This window comes from Pollicipes pollicipes, unplaced genomic scaffold, assembly GCF_011947565.3.
Source record: "Pollicipes pollicipes isolate AB1234 unplaced genomic scaffold, Ppol_2.1 Scaffold_3216;HRSCAF=3773_pilon_pilon_pilon, whole genome shotgun sequence".
NCBI classification, from domain to species: Eukaryota; Metazoa; Arthropoda; class Thecostraca; order Pollicipedomorpha; family Pollicipedidae; genus Pollicipes; species Pollicipes pollicipes.
In genome coordinates, this window is record NW_023596251.1 from 5,699,233 (window position 1) to 5,712,093 (window position 12,861).

Below are 12,861 nucleotides of genomic sequence, written 5' to 3' on the forward strand. Positions count from 1 at the left end.
CGTCATGTTATTATTTCGTCGGGTGTCGGCAACGATTTTTGTGTGAAATAACTGAAGCCATGGCGGACAATACAGGAAAACGATGCTTGCTTGCTTCCATATTTGCTTGCTCCTGGCTTGACCTCACGCTGAGTCCGCCCTCAAAGACAAACTCCCTCGCAACAAGCTGTGATCTTGCCGTGGACAGGCGCCAAAAAGTTCGAATGTCCGCAAAACTTTTCCGAACAACTAGAACATCTTTATTGACGCGCCAGGATGTTCGCACGCCCTTGGCGACAGGCAGATTGGGGCGAATAAAAATGGCGCGAATGACTACATGATCAACCAAGGCAACCGATCGCTGTTACTGCGTACGACGGACTGCAGTGAACGCATAAAACAGAGAGGAATATGACAGTGGTGAGGGCATGTAATTTGGATATGATCATAACAGTTTTAACCCCCCTCCTCCCGGGTGGCCGGCTAGGTACACTTCGCTCAGGTAGGGGTCAATTTGATTCCGCTGAGATCTCGGGAACTAAGAAAGCTAGTGACACCAAATTTCCAAGGTGTGTCGACCTCTACGTGAACTCGCTTAGGTCAAAAGTTGAGGTTCCTAGGCCATGGCCTTCTGGTCAAATAAGATCAAACAAGTTTAAATGCCAGGTTGGTCTCCGAAGTGCTCCCCCCCCCCCCCCCCAGAACCTAGCCAACTGTTTCTCAGCAAAAGGTCTCATGCTCATTTACGGTCAGCGACTTTGTTTTCCCTTTTGGAGGCCATGGTGACCAAAATCATACAAGACTTCTCCGAGTTTTGCGTGTGAATAAGCGACAAAGATTACGCTAGGCAGTATGTCTCTAAAAACAAAATGTTGACCTCGTCATGTTAGGCCAACGACCTCTTTTTTGACCTATAAAAAGTCCGCAGAGAAGTATAATGCGGTTCCTGCTATCAATAAATTCGACATGAGCACCAGAAACTACCCCTTGCATCAAGCCCTAGGGTAATAAAACAGGTTGGGTTTGACCTTGGTCTGACCTTCATACCTGACCTGTGTCAACGTTATTTGCTCATTCAATACTCGTGCTGCCTAAGAGAGCATCTAATAGATGTATGGCTTCGTCTAACACTCCGCTGTTGCATCAGATTAAGGGATTCTCTGGAAATTGACTTCGCTGAAACCATGGCCTGACTTTGACCTGCCATAGGTCAGCGACCTCACAAGGTACATCTAAATTTCTTAAACCAAACGATTTGCTATTCAATGGTTGACAGTTATGCAACATTTGGCGCGGTTGCCCCGCACCGTTCGGAAACCATTCTGGAAAAACCTTCGGGGGACAATTTAACCCCTCCCCCGAACGTGGGTTAAATGTGTTCAGCTCCTTTCATCGTTTTACTAGGTCTTTGGTAATGAATGTCGGAACACACAGTGGACTTACGGCAAGCCCAGTGTGTGGGACATGCAGGGGGGGATCTAGTCTGGATTTTTTTTTTTGGGGGGGGGGGTAACCGTTCGTCGCCAGGTGGCTGGTGTGGGACCCGAGGTCCAGTGCATGGTGCCTCTTGCGAGTACCTAGTAGGGACATTATTCAGGCGCCGAAGTGCTTTTGAATCTTCTATATACAGTATGCATGTTTACAAAGTTCGTAACATAAGATATTACTTTCAAGAGTCAACTGGGCAAATGGGGTTTATTGCAAATGGCGATCAGGGTGACAAACGGTGAGACGGGGTGATGAGGCCGGACAAAGGATGATTCTAGTGGCTATGTAGCGTAGTGGCAGCTGCGGAGCGGCTGTGGCGGGCGGGCACACCGGTGAGCCGCGCTGTGGAACGAGATGAATGATGAGTCAGTCAGGAGTCAGGACGCAATGTTAATTTGAGGAGAATTAAGGGTTGACGTAACATTTAAATGATATTGGTGGCGGAAGACAGCGTAAGCGCAAGCGACCACTGCTGCTGTCGGAGATAAGACCAATGTATGAAGTTTGGTAATATACGCAGGACTGTTTTGCAAGGGCCAACGGCGTGAGGACACAAAGTGAGGAAAAAAGCCCTTAGTGGAAGTACTGATAAACGCCATAAAGCTATAACGAGAACCTTTAAGTATTCACCGCATCAATTTCGCGCACAATTGTGATGGGTAATATTTTCTGTTTGGCACCTTTAACACAGCATATGTTAACTAAACATTGTGTATGAGTATAAAAGGCAGAAGAGACAAATCGAGGCAAAATTTTACTCATAATCGACAATATAGCATCTTCAGTGCATGATGAGTGTTCCGTTCTGATCGCTCATATCAATTCACTTTCAATCCAGACGCATCAGTCGGTTGACGCTGCAGTTTCGTGGTCAAATCGGGCCAGGGAGACAACACGCACGTCCTCTCCCGGCGTCACTCTGAGAATCAACTGTCTATCGTTCCGTAGCCGGCCCCGGCCACCCCGCATGGCAGTCACATGTGGGGTTCGGCTGGTGGGAAGGGACGGGCGGCAAGAATGATAAAACAGGCCATCAATATAGAGGGTCGTGACAGGTCTAGCGCTAGGGTGAAATAAACAAATTAAGAGGAGAGACAGGCATCACCGACATTTCACAAAACTACGGAAAATATAGGAATCAGGGCAGATTTGTCCGCAACATTGGGAATTTTGGATATTCTGGAATAATGATAAGATTAATTAAATGCTTATTAAATATAACTCACGCCGGGGCCTACAGCAGATGCGAAAGCTTCGCTCAACGAGCGCCAGACTTGGCGAAGAAGTCCGCAACTTCCTTCGAGGCTGGGAGAAGGTCACGGTGCGTCTGGCACATCACCAACGCCTCCAGGCGCTCCTCACCCATCGTCGCGCGGACCTCGGTCAGCGTCCAGGCGACCTCACTGAAGGGCCGCTCGGCCTCCGCAGCGGACACCGGCAGAACCGCTAGGATCTAATGAGAGATATTAGAGAAATGTGATGGTGATTGGTGATCCAGTAGGATTATTCTTTCTCATGAAAAAATTCCCTCGGGAAAATGATCGTGCTAATTATGAAATAAACGGCAATAATATATTACAATCTGATAATAAATGACATAGTATTGGCATCAATTGGGTAACTGAAACAGACCAAATAATTCTGCAAATTTAATGAAAGTGTTAGGTATTTGGCATCTGCTAATATTTCAGGTATACACATATTAATATAGTAGACGTAACATGACCTAGTCATCGACGCACCCTTAATACCCAATAAAGAAACGAATAGATTATCCTATAATCACGGCATAATCATGTCTGAAGACACCAGTACCATCGAATCCATAACCAACGCGTTGCCCATTCGAGTGTTCAGATTTTAACTACCTTCTTCTGCACTGTTCTTTATTATTTTGATACGGGCATTCGACCTCTATTGCGATCTTTCCTAACTGGTATGGCATCAATTAGAAAAATCAGGAAAATGTGACATTTTAAAAACGATACAACACAATACTATTGAAAAACTTCGCATACAACGGACCTATACAGTGTCGTAACGCATAAAAAGATAAAGAGCAAGAAGATCAGAGTATATCTCAGCTAAGCAATTTAATCTATGCATATTGAGGAAAGTAGTATTGAGTTCAGTGCCAGGCGGCGGAGTGCGATGGACTAGAGCAGTGCGTGTATGTGAATAGACTACTGGCTTTGGTGGCGTTGGGTGGAAGCTGAAAATGCTAACCCGGAGCAGGCGGTGGATGGTCGGGAAGGTTACAGGGTCGCAGTGGTCCAGCGCTGCTACCGCGGAGTCAGGTACCACTTTGTCCGGGCTGCGTCGCCACATGGCCGACCAGACCTGAAGCTCGGCCTTCGTGTCACACTCGAAGGTCTGACGAAGGGCCGGTGGGTAGATTTCCCAGCCTGGACGGATGTCCTCCATGTCACGCCGGTCACCCTCGTTGGCAGAATGCCGGACAGCGAGAACACCTGGCGGTGGTGCGTCTGTCGTGGAGCCTCGGCTCGCTGTCCAGCATCACCAGTGCCTATGTGGTCGCTGCCGAACCTCTCCTCCATGTCCTGCTGCACTGCGTCAATGGCTGGGAAGTACACGTTCACGCGGAAGTAGCAGGTGACGCCCAGGTCGTCACCCGCGTTCGCTCTGAAGGTAGAGCGGTGCGCAGGGATACGCGGCCTCTCGATGCTTGTGTCCAGCTCTTCTGCCATTATCTGCGCTTCGGCCATCAGCTCATCGAACGAAGACTCAGTGGGCAGGTCCGTGAGTGTACTGATGGTGGTCCTCGCCAAGCCGAGCGTCTGGATCAGATCTGCACCCGCTCGCTGTAGCTTGAGGGATACTGGTCGCAGCAGACTGCCCAGCGTCTTCATGGTCACGATGGCCACCCGGAAGTCCAAAGCCGCCATGGTCTTCAGGAGCATGTTTGCCTCTGATCTGGTGATTGCGCCGGTCCAGTCGGTCATGAGACGCAGGGCGTCCGCGATGGCTGCGAACCGTTCACAGAAGCGATGAACGGACGTGTAACGCTCAACAAAGCGAGTCTCGCATAGCTTGATGAGGCGCTGTTGGCTCCGACCTGTTGTCTTCTGTGCCTGCTGCAGCACCACGGAGCGCTTGGCGCCGTCGGTCACGAAAACTATGACTGTCTCCATCGTTCCCTGTGCTTTTCTCACCGCACGAACCGAGCACATCTTGGATGCGGCGAGGTTAAGGCCGTGCATCGCGCAGTGGTGGTAGTGGGCCGGGGGTGCCTCTCGCTGGACATGGGTCGCCACGCCGGCCTTCATGCTGGACATGGCGGTAGCACCGTCGTAACACTGCGTGATGAGGCACTTCTTGTCCAGGTGGAGGCGGTCCACAGCTTCGAGTACAACTTTTGCCGGGTTTTGACCGGACAGCTTGACCTCGCCCTCCGTTTCTGCGGCGTTCAGCTTCGGGAAGACATCTGCGAGGCTGACCGGGTCCTCGCGCAGCACGTTTTTCCCATCCTTTTGGTCCAAGTACCTCACCGCAGGTAAGCCCTGTCTGAAGTCTCATCGGCGATTATAGCTCACAGCGGCGAGGCAGCGACTTTTGCTGACACCGCGTCCCGTAGCAGCCGAAGCAGATCCTCTCGAAGCTCGTTTTGAACCGTTTTGCTAGTGTAAAGTGTAGCACTGCCGGTCCACTTCAGATGCTTTTGCAGCTCCGTGTCGCCACTCTGCAGTCTGAACCGCAGCAACATCCGAAAATTCCCGTCGTTAGATGCGGGGTACACTCCAGACGGATCGATACGCCCGTCGTCTCGATGACCTCTCAGTGGGTGTTTTGCATGACAGCAAACTTCACTGTGTCCACAATGCTGCCCAGGGCCGCTCGGGTGCGTTGTATCTGACGACTGTTAGCGGAAGTCAGCATGGTCGAGACGGGTTCGTCGTTCGCAACGGTTCGCAGGAAATCTGCGGCGGCGGCGAATGACTTTTCGTAGTGCCCATTTCGGTTGTACACGCTGAGAGCGTCTGTCATCCCAGTTATGTCGGAGAAGTCCCGCAGTGGAAGAGCTACCAACCTGCCCACGGGCTGGTTCTCGGTACCAGACCTGCCGCCTGCCTCCGACGCCGTTGCAAACAGCACGCAGGACGCGCACCATGCCACCCCCCCCCCCTTCCCCCCCCCCCAATGTTCCGGATGCCGCGAGATAGCCAGCTATGAAAACGTGTCGAAGTGCGTGTCGTTGGCTCGTCGGGCGCGCAGCTGCCCCCCACGCCGGTGTTCAGAAGTTGGGAAGTCGCTCCTTGTTAAAGGTTTCCATCGCTGTTTTAGGGCAGCCTTGATCGCTGCGCTACCGAGCTTTTCTCCCGCTCGTTTTTTTTTAGCGACAACGTCTCCGAAATCCACTGGGCGGACCATCGCAGGCGTGGGAGTGGGAATGGTCTCTACCAACTCTGCTGCTGGCACCGCAGTCTTGGCTTGTGCCATTTCACCTCCGTTTGGTGCGGGCGACGGCGTGCTAGATGGGCTTGAAAGCGCAGATGGAGCGCATACCTCGCTCGTCTGTGCCACTGTCGACGTGGCTGTTGACGCTGCAGGTTTATCTTGCACTACCTGGCCTGGTAATGGAACAGGTGCAGCGGGTGGGGTGGATGAGCTGGAGGACGTCGAAGGCTTGGTGGATGGAGGACATGCTGCAAATGAGGAAATAAGGCGATGGAGATGCCATGTTTCTTTTACATTTGGATGAGGGTATGAGTAGTCGTGACTGGCCAGTGCAAAAGAAAGGAAGGTACAAGTTGAAAATAATCAACAACTTATTATTGTCAAGCGTGTTCATGCAAAGTTAATGACATGTCCGATGAAAGTACACCTCATAATCCTCAGAAGAAGAAATAATGAAATCAAAGGACTGTGGTAAATTGAATTCTTGGCAGTTAAATCACACAGCATAAGTCATACTCAAAGCAGTGTCAAATACCTCCTGTTTATATGTTAGCTTTCAACCAAACCTATCAGTTCTGACTCATGAGATGTCTGTGAAGTGTGGGCGCAATTATTATTATCATTATCATTTTGGAAAACAGTGCACCTACTCCGCTAACCTGCGGGGTACAGCTCCTTCAATCTCCTTGTAGGTGGTATGCGTGTGATGTCTGGATCATGCTGGGAAAGGGCAGTCAAACATAAGGATAAGTAGGAATATTGGAAAAAGGATTAGCTTTCACCGAATTACACTCTGGTGTTTATGCTAAGACCTTAATGAAAATGAATGATGATTTGAGATAAAGGCCTTGCAACAGAACTTCTGCTGCCAGAACTAGTTACTGCTCTTACAAAGGAAATTAATGTTTACAAAAAAAAGAGCTGTGGTGGAGTTAACATTTCTAGAGATTGTTTTGATGTGGATACTGAGAACCTTTTTAATAAATACATGGACAATTAGAGTCATTGGTAGAGTGGCTGATGATCAGCAAAACTTTTCTCAATTTGGCTCAAGATAGTACGCTGCATTTAAAATTGAATTATCCACATTCCCTTTTTCATTTTCTGTTAAATCATCACACATAAGACAAAAACTATTGCACTTAAACACCTTAACAGGGTAAAAAGTGTATGCATCAAGACAGCTACATCAATGACTCAGGAAGGCTCAATAATGTAAGGTGTCCATTTGGTCATGCTTTATCTGGCCTAAGCTTCAACATTTGCCAGCACCCAGATGTATATATATAAATCATGTAAGTGATGATTCCAGAATAATTTATTGCATATGTGCTACCAACAATGTTGACAGGCACTAACTACACACAATGCACCATTGCTGCCTATCCACCTTCCCCTTAAAGAATTACCTGATGTCAGTTATTGACATTACAGTGTAGATTCAGGAAGATTCAGTAGCCAGAATTCATGAATCAGGATTCAAGATAGTGATGTCCCTAAAATAAAAAAGAGGTCAAGGGTTAGAAGAGATGCTTAAAATATAGAAAATAGATATTTCATCAGATTGAGGCCACTAGAAATTGGGTTAATGATGCATGCACATTAAAGTATGGTTAAAGTGGAATATAGGAAAAATTGTAGCCACTATCCTTATTCTGACTTCATATCACAATAAGCAGCAACCATAGGCATGGAAAAGGGGATCATTTGTCATAGGAGATTTAAACATTTCATCCATTCTGGCTAAAACTATCATTTTTCTTTCAAAAATAAAACAAAAGATGGCAGATAATTTGGCAAGGCAATACACCACAATATGCAATCAGATTTATCAAAGAGTGATAAGCTTTGCCTCAATTTGAAATCAAGGTTGCATACACACACAACCTCATACACTTTCACATTATGTCTGGCTGTGCCTATTACACTTAGGCAGATGAAATTGGTCAAGTAGCATTAGCCATTTATTGCTCACTGCAACCACAGGAACATCCAGAACAGGCTATTTGGTGCATGGGTGGACAATGTGGTATGACAGGTGTGGTTGGTACTACAACATTTTGTGTTATTGCCACTGCTGGCCTCACCAACAGGTACCTACTTAAAAGTAGGTAGGTATCTAAATCAATACGCTTTGGCCACACAAACTTTCGAAACCATCCCCCACCCATGACTGGAAGCACACCAATATCCTGGTGTATTGGGGGGGGGGGGGGGGGCATTACCCCAAAGACCCCAAAAACAACCTACCATAAAATGAAATACAAATGTGCATTGCCTATACCAATGATATTGACCTCTTCATTCATTAGCTAATCTGTTTATATTTCTTTCAGTATCATCAGGCTTCAGGAAATCATTGTACAAAGTTGTGTTGCACCAACTGTGGGTGTTTTTTTAGGTTTTGCTCCATTCCATTAACATACCCCCAGATGTCTGGATTAGGATGATGGATCATCCCATGACCACAACACACATACTCCATGTCAAGGACCCAGACATTCATAAACTTTAACTCCATTTATTTATAATTACTTTCCCACTGAAAAATGGGCACCTATCCACCTACCAACAGGCCACACACTACAATACAAATGCACAAACTGAGATAGGTACACAGATCAAGAAGAAGGCTGGTCATGTTCTTTAGTGGGAGGGTTAACAAGGGCTGAGATGATTAAAAACGTTTTCTGGTTCTTGAACGGTCCTCGTACAACGCTAACGCTCAGCAGTTCAATCACCCACGTGCTAACCAAACACGATGTTTGCGCGGAGTATGACTAAGTCGCGTCAACATGCGTTCTGTTTTGACATTCGAGTCGCTGCCAAATTTTCTTCATGAAGTTTTTTCCGAAACGGAAATAAATGTTTGATGCTGCATAATCAAAGTTAAAACAGACGGTACGTAGACGAAACTTTTACGAAGTTCTGGGAATTTTTTTGGGCCAAAACATACACTCAGAGCTTTTTGAGCGACCATGGCCCCGTGCCCCCATCCCAGGATTCGCCTATGGGGGCATGCTACAAATGATCTTGAAACGGGAGACGCAATAGGGCAGGCGCTGGACGACTTGCAGCCGATCGCATATAGCAACACTGCAAAAAATGCATGGAAAAAAGCGTCATGAAAAGTTATCATGTTATTGTCGGTATTTAGCGGATACGTGGTTAGTGGGCAGCAGGGTGGCGGCAGGGTCTGCCATTTAATTTAATTTTCCACCATTTCAGGCGCAGGCAGGTTTCTCTGATGCATGTCTTGGTTCGGATAGCAGCGTTCTGTGCATTTGTTTTACTCCTCACATTTTTCTTATCTCCGTCATATATTGCCGGGCTGGATATATGCATATATATATATATATATATATATATATATATATATATATATATATATATATATATATATGCATAACGGGCTACATGTATAACCCAGAACTAGAGTGCAAAGGTGTGAATTCATATCATGCAATGCTCAGAAAGATATGTTGTTGATGGTGATATCCTTTCTGCATATGTTTTGTCGTACGTATATGTAAGTAACTTCGATCGCTGTCTTACACATTATGTTATTGGCGCGTGAAATACAGGCAATGATGTTCGTGAAAAATTATCCCTATTTTGGCGATAATTGTAGCCATGTGAGGCACGAATGGCTGCTTCCTTCCATATCTACTTGCCCCTTGTTTCATCTCACACTGAGCCCGCCTCCGAAAACAAACTCCCTCGCAACAAGTCGTGATCCGTCTGGGGTGCGGCGCTGGACGACTACGGTGCTTGAGAAACTCAAAGCGAGAAATGTGCCGCCCCAAACAACTATGCATGTCATCAAAACATTTTTATCCACGCGCCAAACTTCATGCGCTTGAACACAGACAGGTTAGCGCGAATGAAAATGGCGCGAACGACCAGTTCATTGGCCAAGGCAACCGATGGCCGTAACCGAGTAAGCCAGACTACAGTGAACCTGACTTCGCATGAGGCCAAGGAAAATGTAACTACGATGCAGGATAACAGAAGTTTTTAATATACCCAGTTCATTTCACCATTTTATTAAGTATTTGGTGATGGAGGTAGGTGCGCCGTATGCTCAGGGCAAGGGCAGCAGAGAACACTTAAGGCGGTGCTTATCGCAAATGCTCTTGAAATAGAAGGCGTGATAGAGTGCGCAATAGGCGTCTATCAGCGGACCGTATGTTTCAAACCAGCGTACTACCTGCTTGCGTACGTGCTTGAACCGCTGGTGGATACCTGTTGACTTCAAGGAAACATGCGTTTAGAACCTGGGCAGGAAGAATTTAAGGACAGCATAGCCAAGCACACGCATGTCTCTTGCGAATGAGGTGCCAACTATGTAGTATGTACAAACAACACTTTTCGGAATATAGAATCGGACCGTGCGGTCATAAGCACAACACGGTATATACTCAGCCCCATGCCGAAGCAGCGTAAATAAGGCTTACGTATTGAGCCGCATGAAAACTTAGAAAAAAGAATAACGAGCTACGCCCAGCCTACCTCTTAGACTTCCAGGTCCCATGGGTCCCGGGGGTCTTTTTTCGTCCCTTTGGGCCGAAGATCAAGGGCCCGATTTGATGGTCCGAAGGGCAGGCCCGAGGTCGTATGGAGGGATCACAGCCCGAAGGCCGGACCCTAAAGTATTAGGGAAGCTCGAATCGAACACAACTTGGAGGCCCTGTGCGACTGTGTTTTTATTTGAGGCAGCTGACTGACAACAGCAATATCCAACAGTCCGTTCCGTGCCATTCTGGGGCCTGGAGGTCATTTGCCAAGCAGGGACAAGGCCAGGGTCTCTAAATGTCAATCAGAGGGCATCCTGCATTCGTCGTGACACCTGAAACAATGAGGTACCTAAAGTGCTGGTCAGTGGCCACAGTCCCTACTAGGATACCATGTGTCGGCAATGAGCCCCAGGTCGGCCAGGAGCACATTTGCTGAATAGGGACGATGATGGGACGTCGTTCGTCACAGAGTCTGTTGTGTTGGTCTGGCCCCTCCTGACCATGGAAGGATTCATTACAAGTGGGAAAAGAAAGGGCTCACATGTACAAAAAGGCAGTGGAGAGGTATGTGCCAGTCAGGGACACCAGTACCGGACAAGGGACACTCCTGGTGGTGTCCCTGACTGGCAAAGACCTCTCCACTGCCTTTTCGTACACGTGAGTCCTTTCTTTTCTCACTTGTAATGAATCCTTCCATTGTCAGGAGGGGCCAGACCAACACAAAAGACTCTGACAAACGGCGTCCCATCATCGTCCCTGTTCAGCAAATGTGCTCCTGGCCGACCTGGGGCTCATTGCCGACACATGGTGTCCTGTTAGGAACTGTACAGAGGGGTGGAAATGACATCGCATCGGAAATAGGTACTTTCCAATGCTTTATAAAATCAATTTCTATGCGTGTAAAAGGTGTCCCGGGCCGGATATTCACCAGTGCAAGTTGTAGATTGGAGGCCAGCACGGATTACCACACAGAGCATCGCGAATGCAAGGCGCAATGGCGTAATCTGCCTTGCTCGTAATGCTGTAACTGTTAATCCCGTTCAGAGAATCAACTGGTCAACCAACAGAACTGCATTGGTAAAATGTTCTCATCAGCAACTCAAGGGCATTCCGTCCCATCCTGGGGTTCCCAGCGGCTTTTTCTGGTGATAGCCCCCAGGACCGTACATACCTGAATTAACCAGCCGCTGGCTGAATTAACCAGCCACTGGTTGAGTTAATCAGCGGCCGATAAGGCGAGTTAGTGTCTCCGTACCGATTATTGGTCTTCCTGTGCTAGTAAAGAGTCTGGTTGCATCAGTGAGGCCCCCTGCGCCGATCCGCTGCTGGATGTCCCAGTCAGAGGGCCAGCAGCATGGAGGAGGGGACCGGCTGTGACGCATCCTTCTGAGGAATATGTGAGCTAATGTGGCGGAAGGCGTTCGACAGACACCGACACATGCCAATGAAAATCACAAACCAGGAAGCAAATGTGCCGACGAAGATCAAGTTAATGAAAACGGAGAATGCTGGAAGCCAGCCAGGCATGTGAGATGGATTCAATATCGCAGACCTCGTTTTTATGACCACGTAAAAGGCCAGTGACAGCACCACGAAGAGTGCGAAGCGGCGGACGTAGCGGCTGGCCCGCCGGAGGTCGACGGGTCCGAATGTCTGCTCGTACTCGCGACAGGCCTGCAGGAGACGGTGCAGGCGGCGCGCGTTCAGGCAGACCCAGAGTAGCACCCCTGCCCACCTCAGGTATGTCTGCAACACCATCGCCATGACATACGCGTCCAGTGCCTAGATGATCGGCCATGACAGGAGGTTTGTTTCGAGAGCGCAGCGAGTCGCCAGCAGCGCCGTCGCCAGCAGCGTCAGCAGCAGGCAGCGTGCTGCCGGCAGCGAGCGCAGTCGGAAGGTGCCGTCGACGGCGGAGAGCGGCAGAGAGCCAGACAGCGTCGCTCCCAGCAGCGCCGGCCGCAGGGCCCGTACGAACGAGCCAGGCTCGGCTGCAACACACGTCCCGGTAATGTGATGTCCGGGCTGGTACGTTGACTCACGGTCTGGTAATGTGATACGCGGACTGGTGTTTTCACACATGAACTTCTAACGAGACACTCAGACTAGCAATGTGACGCTCGGTCTGGTACCGTGATGCACGACCCGTTGAACACGGGCTGGTGTGGCTACATACTGTGTAGTGCACAATGCCTGATTAAACACTGCCTGGCAATTCAGTACAAAGGCTGATACCTCAACGCATGGCCCGATAATGGGACTAGCAGTCTGCTGCTTGAAGGGATTTTTTATATTTGTTTGGAGTTTTGAACTGAAATAGGCATCTAGAGGACATTTTCATGCAGTTCACGGATATGCCATTTTTAAGACCCAAAACACTTTGACCCAAACTACTAGGACCCAAAACACTTCTTAGAGGTCAGAACAGGTAACTGACCTAAAATGACCCGGGTCAACATTT

The 12,861-nt window shown here is 48.5% G+C and overlaps 2 long non-coding RNA genes across 2 annotated transcripts; both read right to left on the reverse strand.

The window, feature by feature from the left end:
• Positions 1-1,633: 1,633 nt before the first annotated feature.
• Positions 1,634-3,828, reverse strand: LOC119090926 (uncharacterized). Its single transcript, XR_005093331.1, has 3 exons — positions 3,694-3,828; positions 2,694-2,920; positions 1,634-1,809 (listed from the first exon to the last, which is right to left on the reverse strand). It is a non-coding gene; the product is annotated as an uncharacterized LOC119090926 (long non-coding RNA).
• A 2,192-nt stretch (positions 3,829-6,020) lies between these two features.
• LOC119090927 (uncharacterized) lies at positions 6,021-8,600 on the reverse strand. Its single transcript, XR_005093332.1, has 4 exons — positions 8,500-8,600; positions 7,293-7,379; positions 6,543-6,603; positions 6,021-6,131 (listed from the first exon to the last, which is right to left on the reverse strand). It is a non-coding gene; the product is annotated as an uncharacterized LOC119090927 (long non-coding RNA).
• Positions 8,601-12,861: the final 4,261 nt, after the last annotated feature.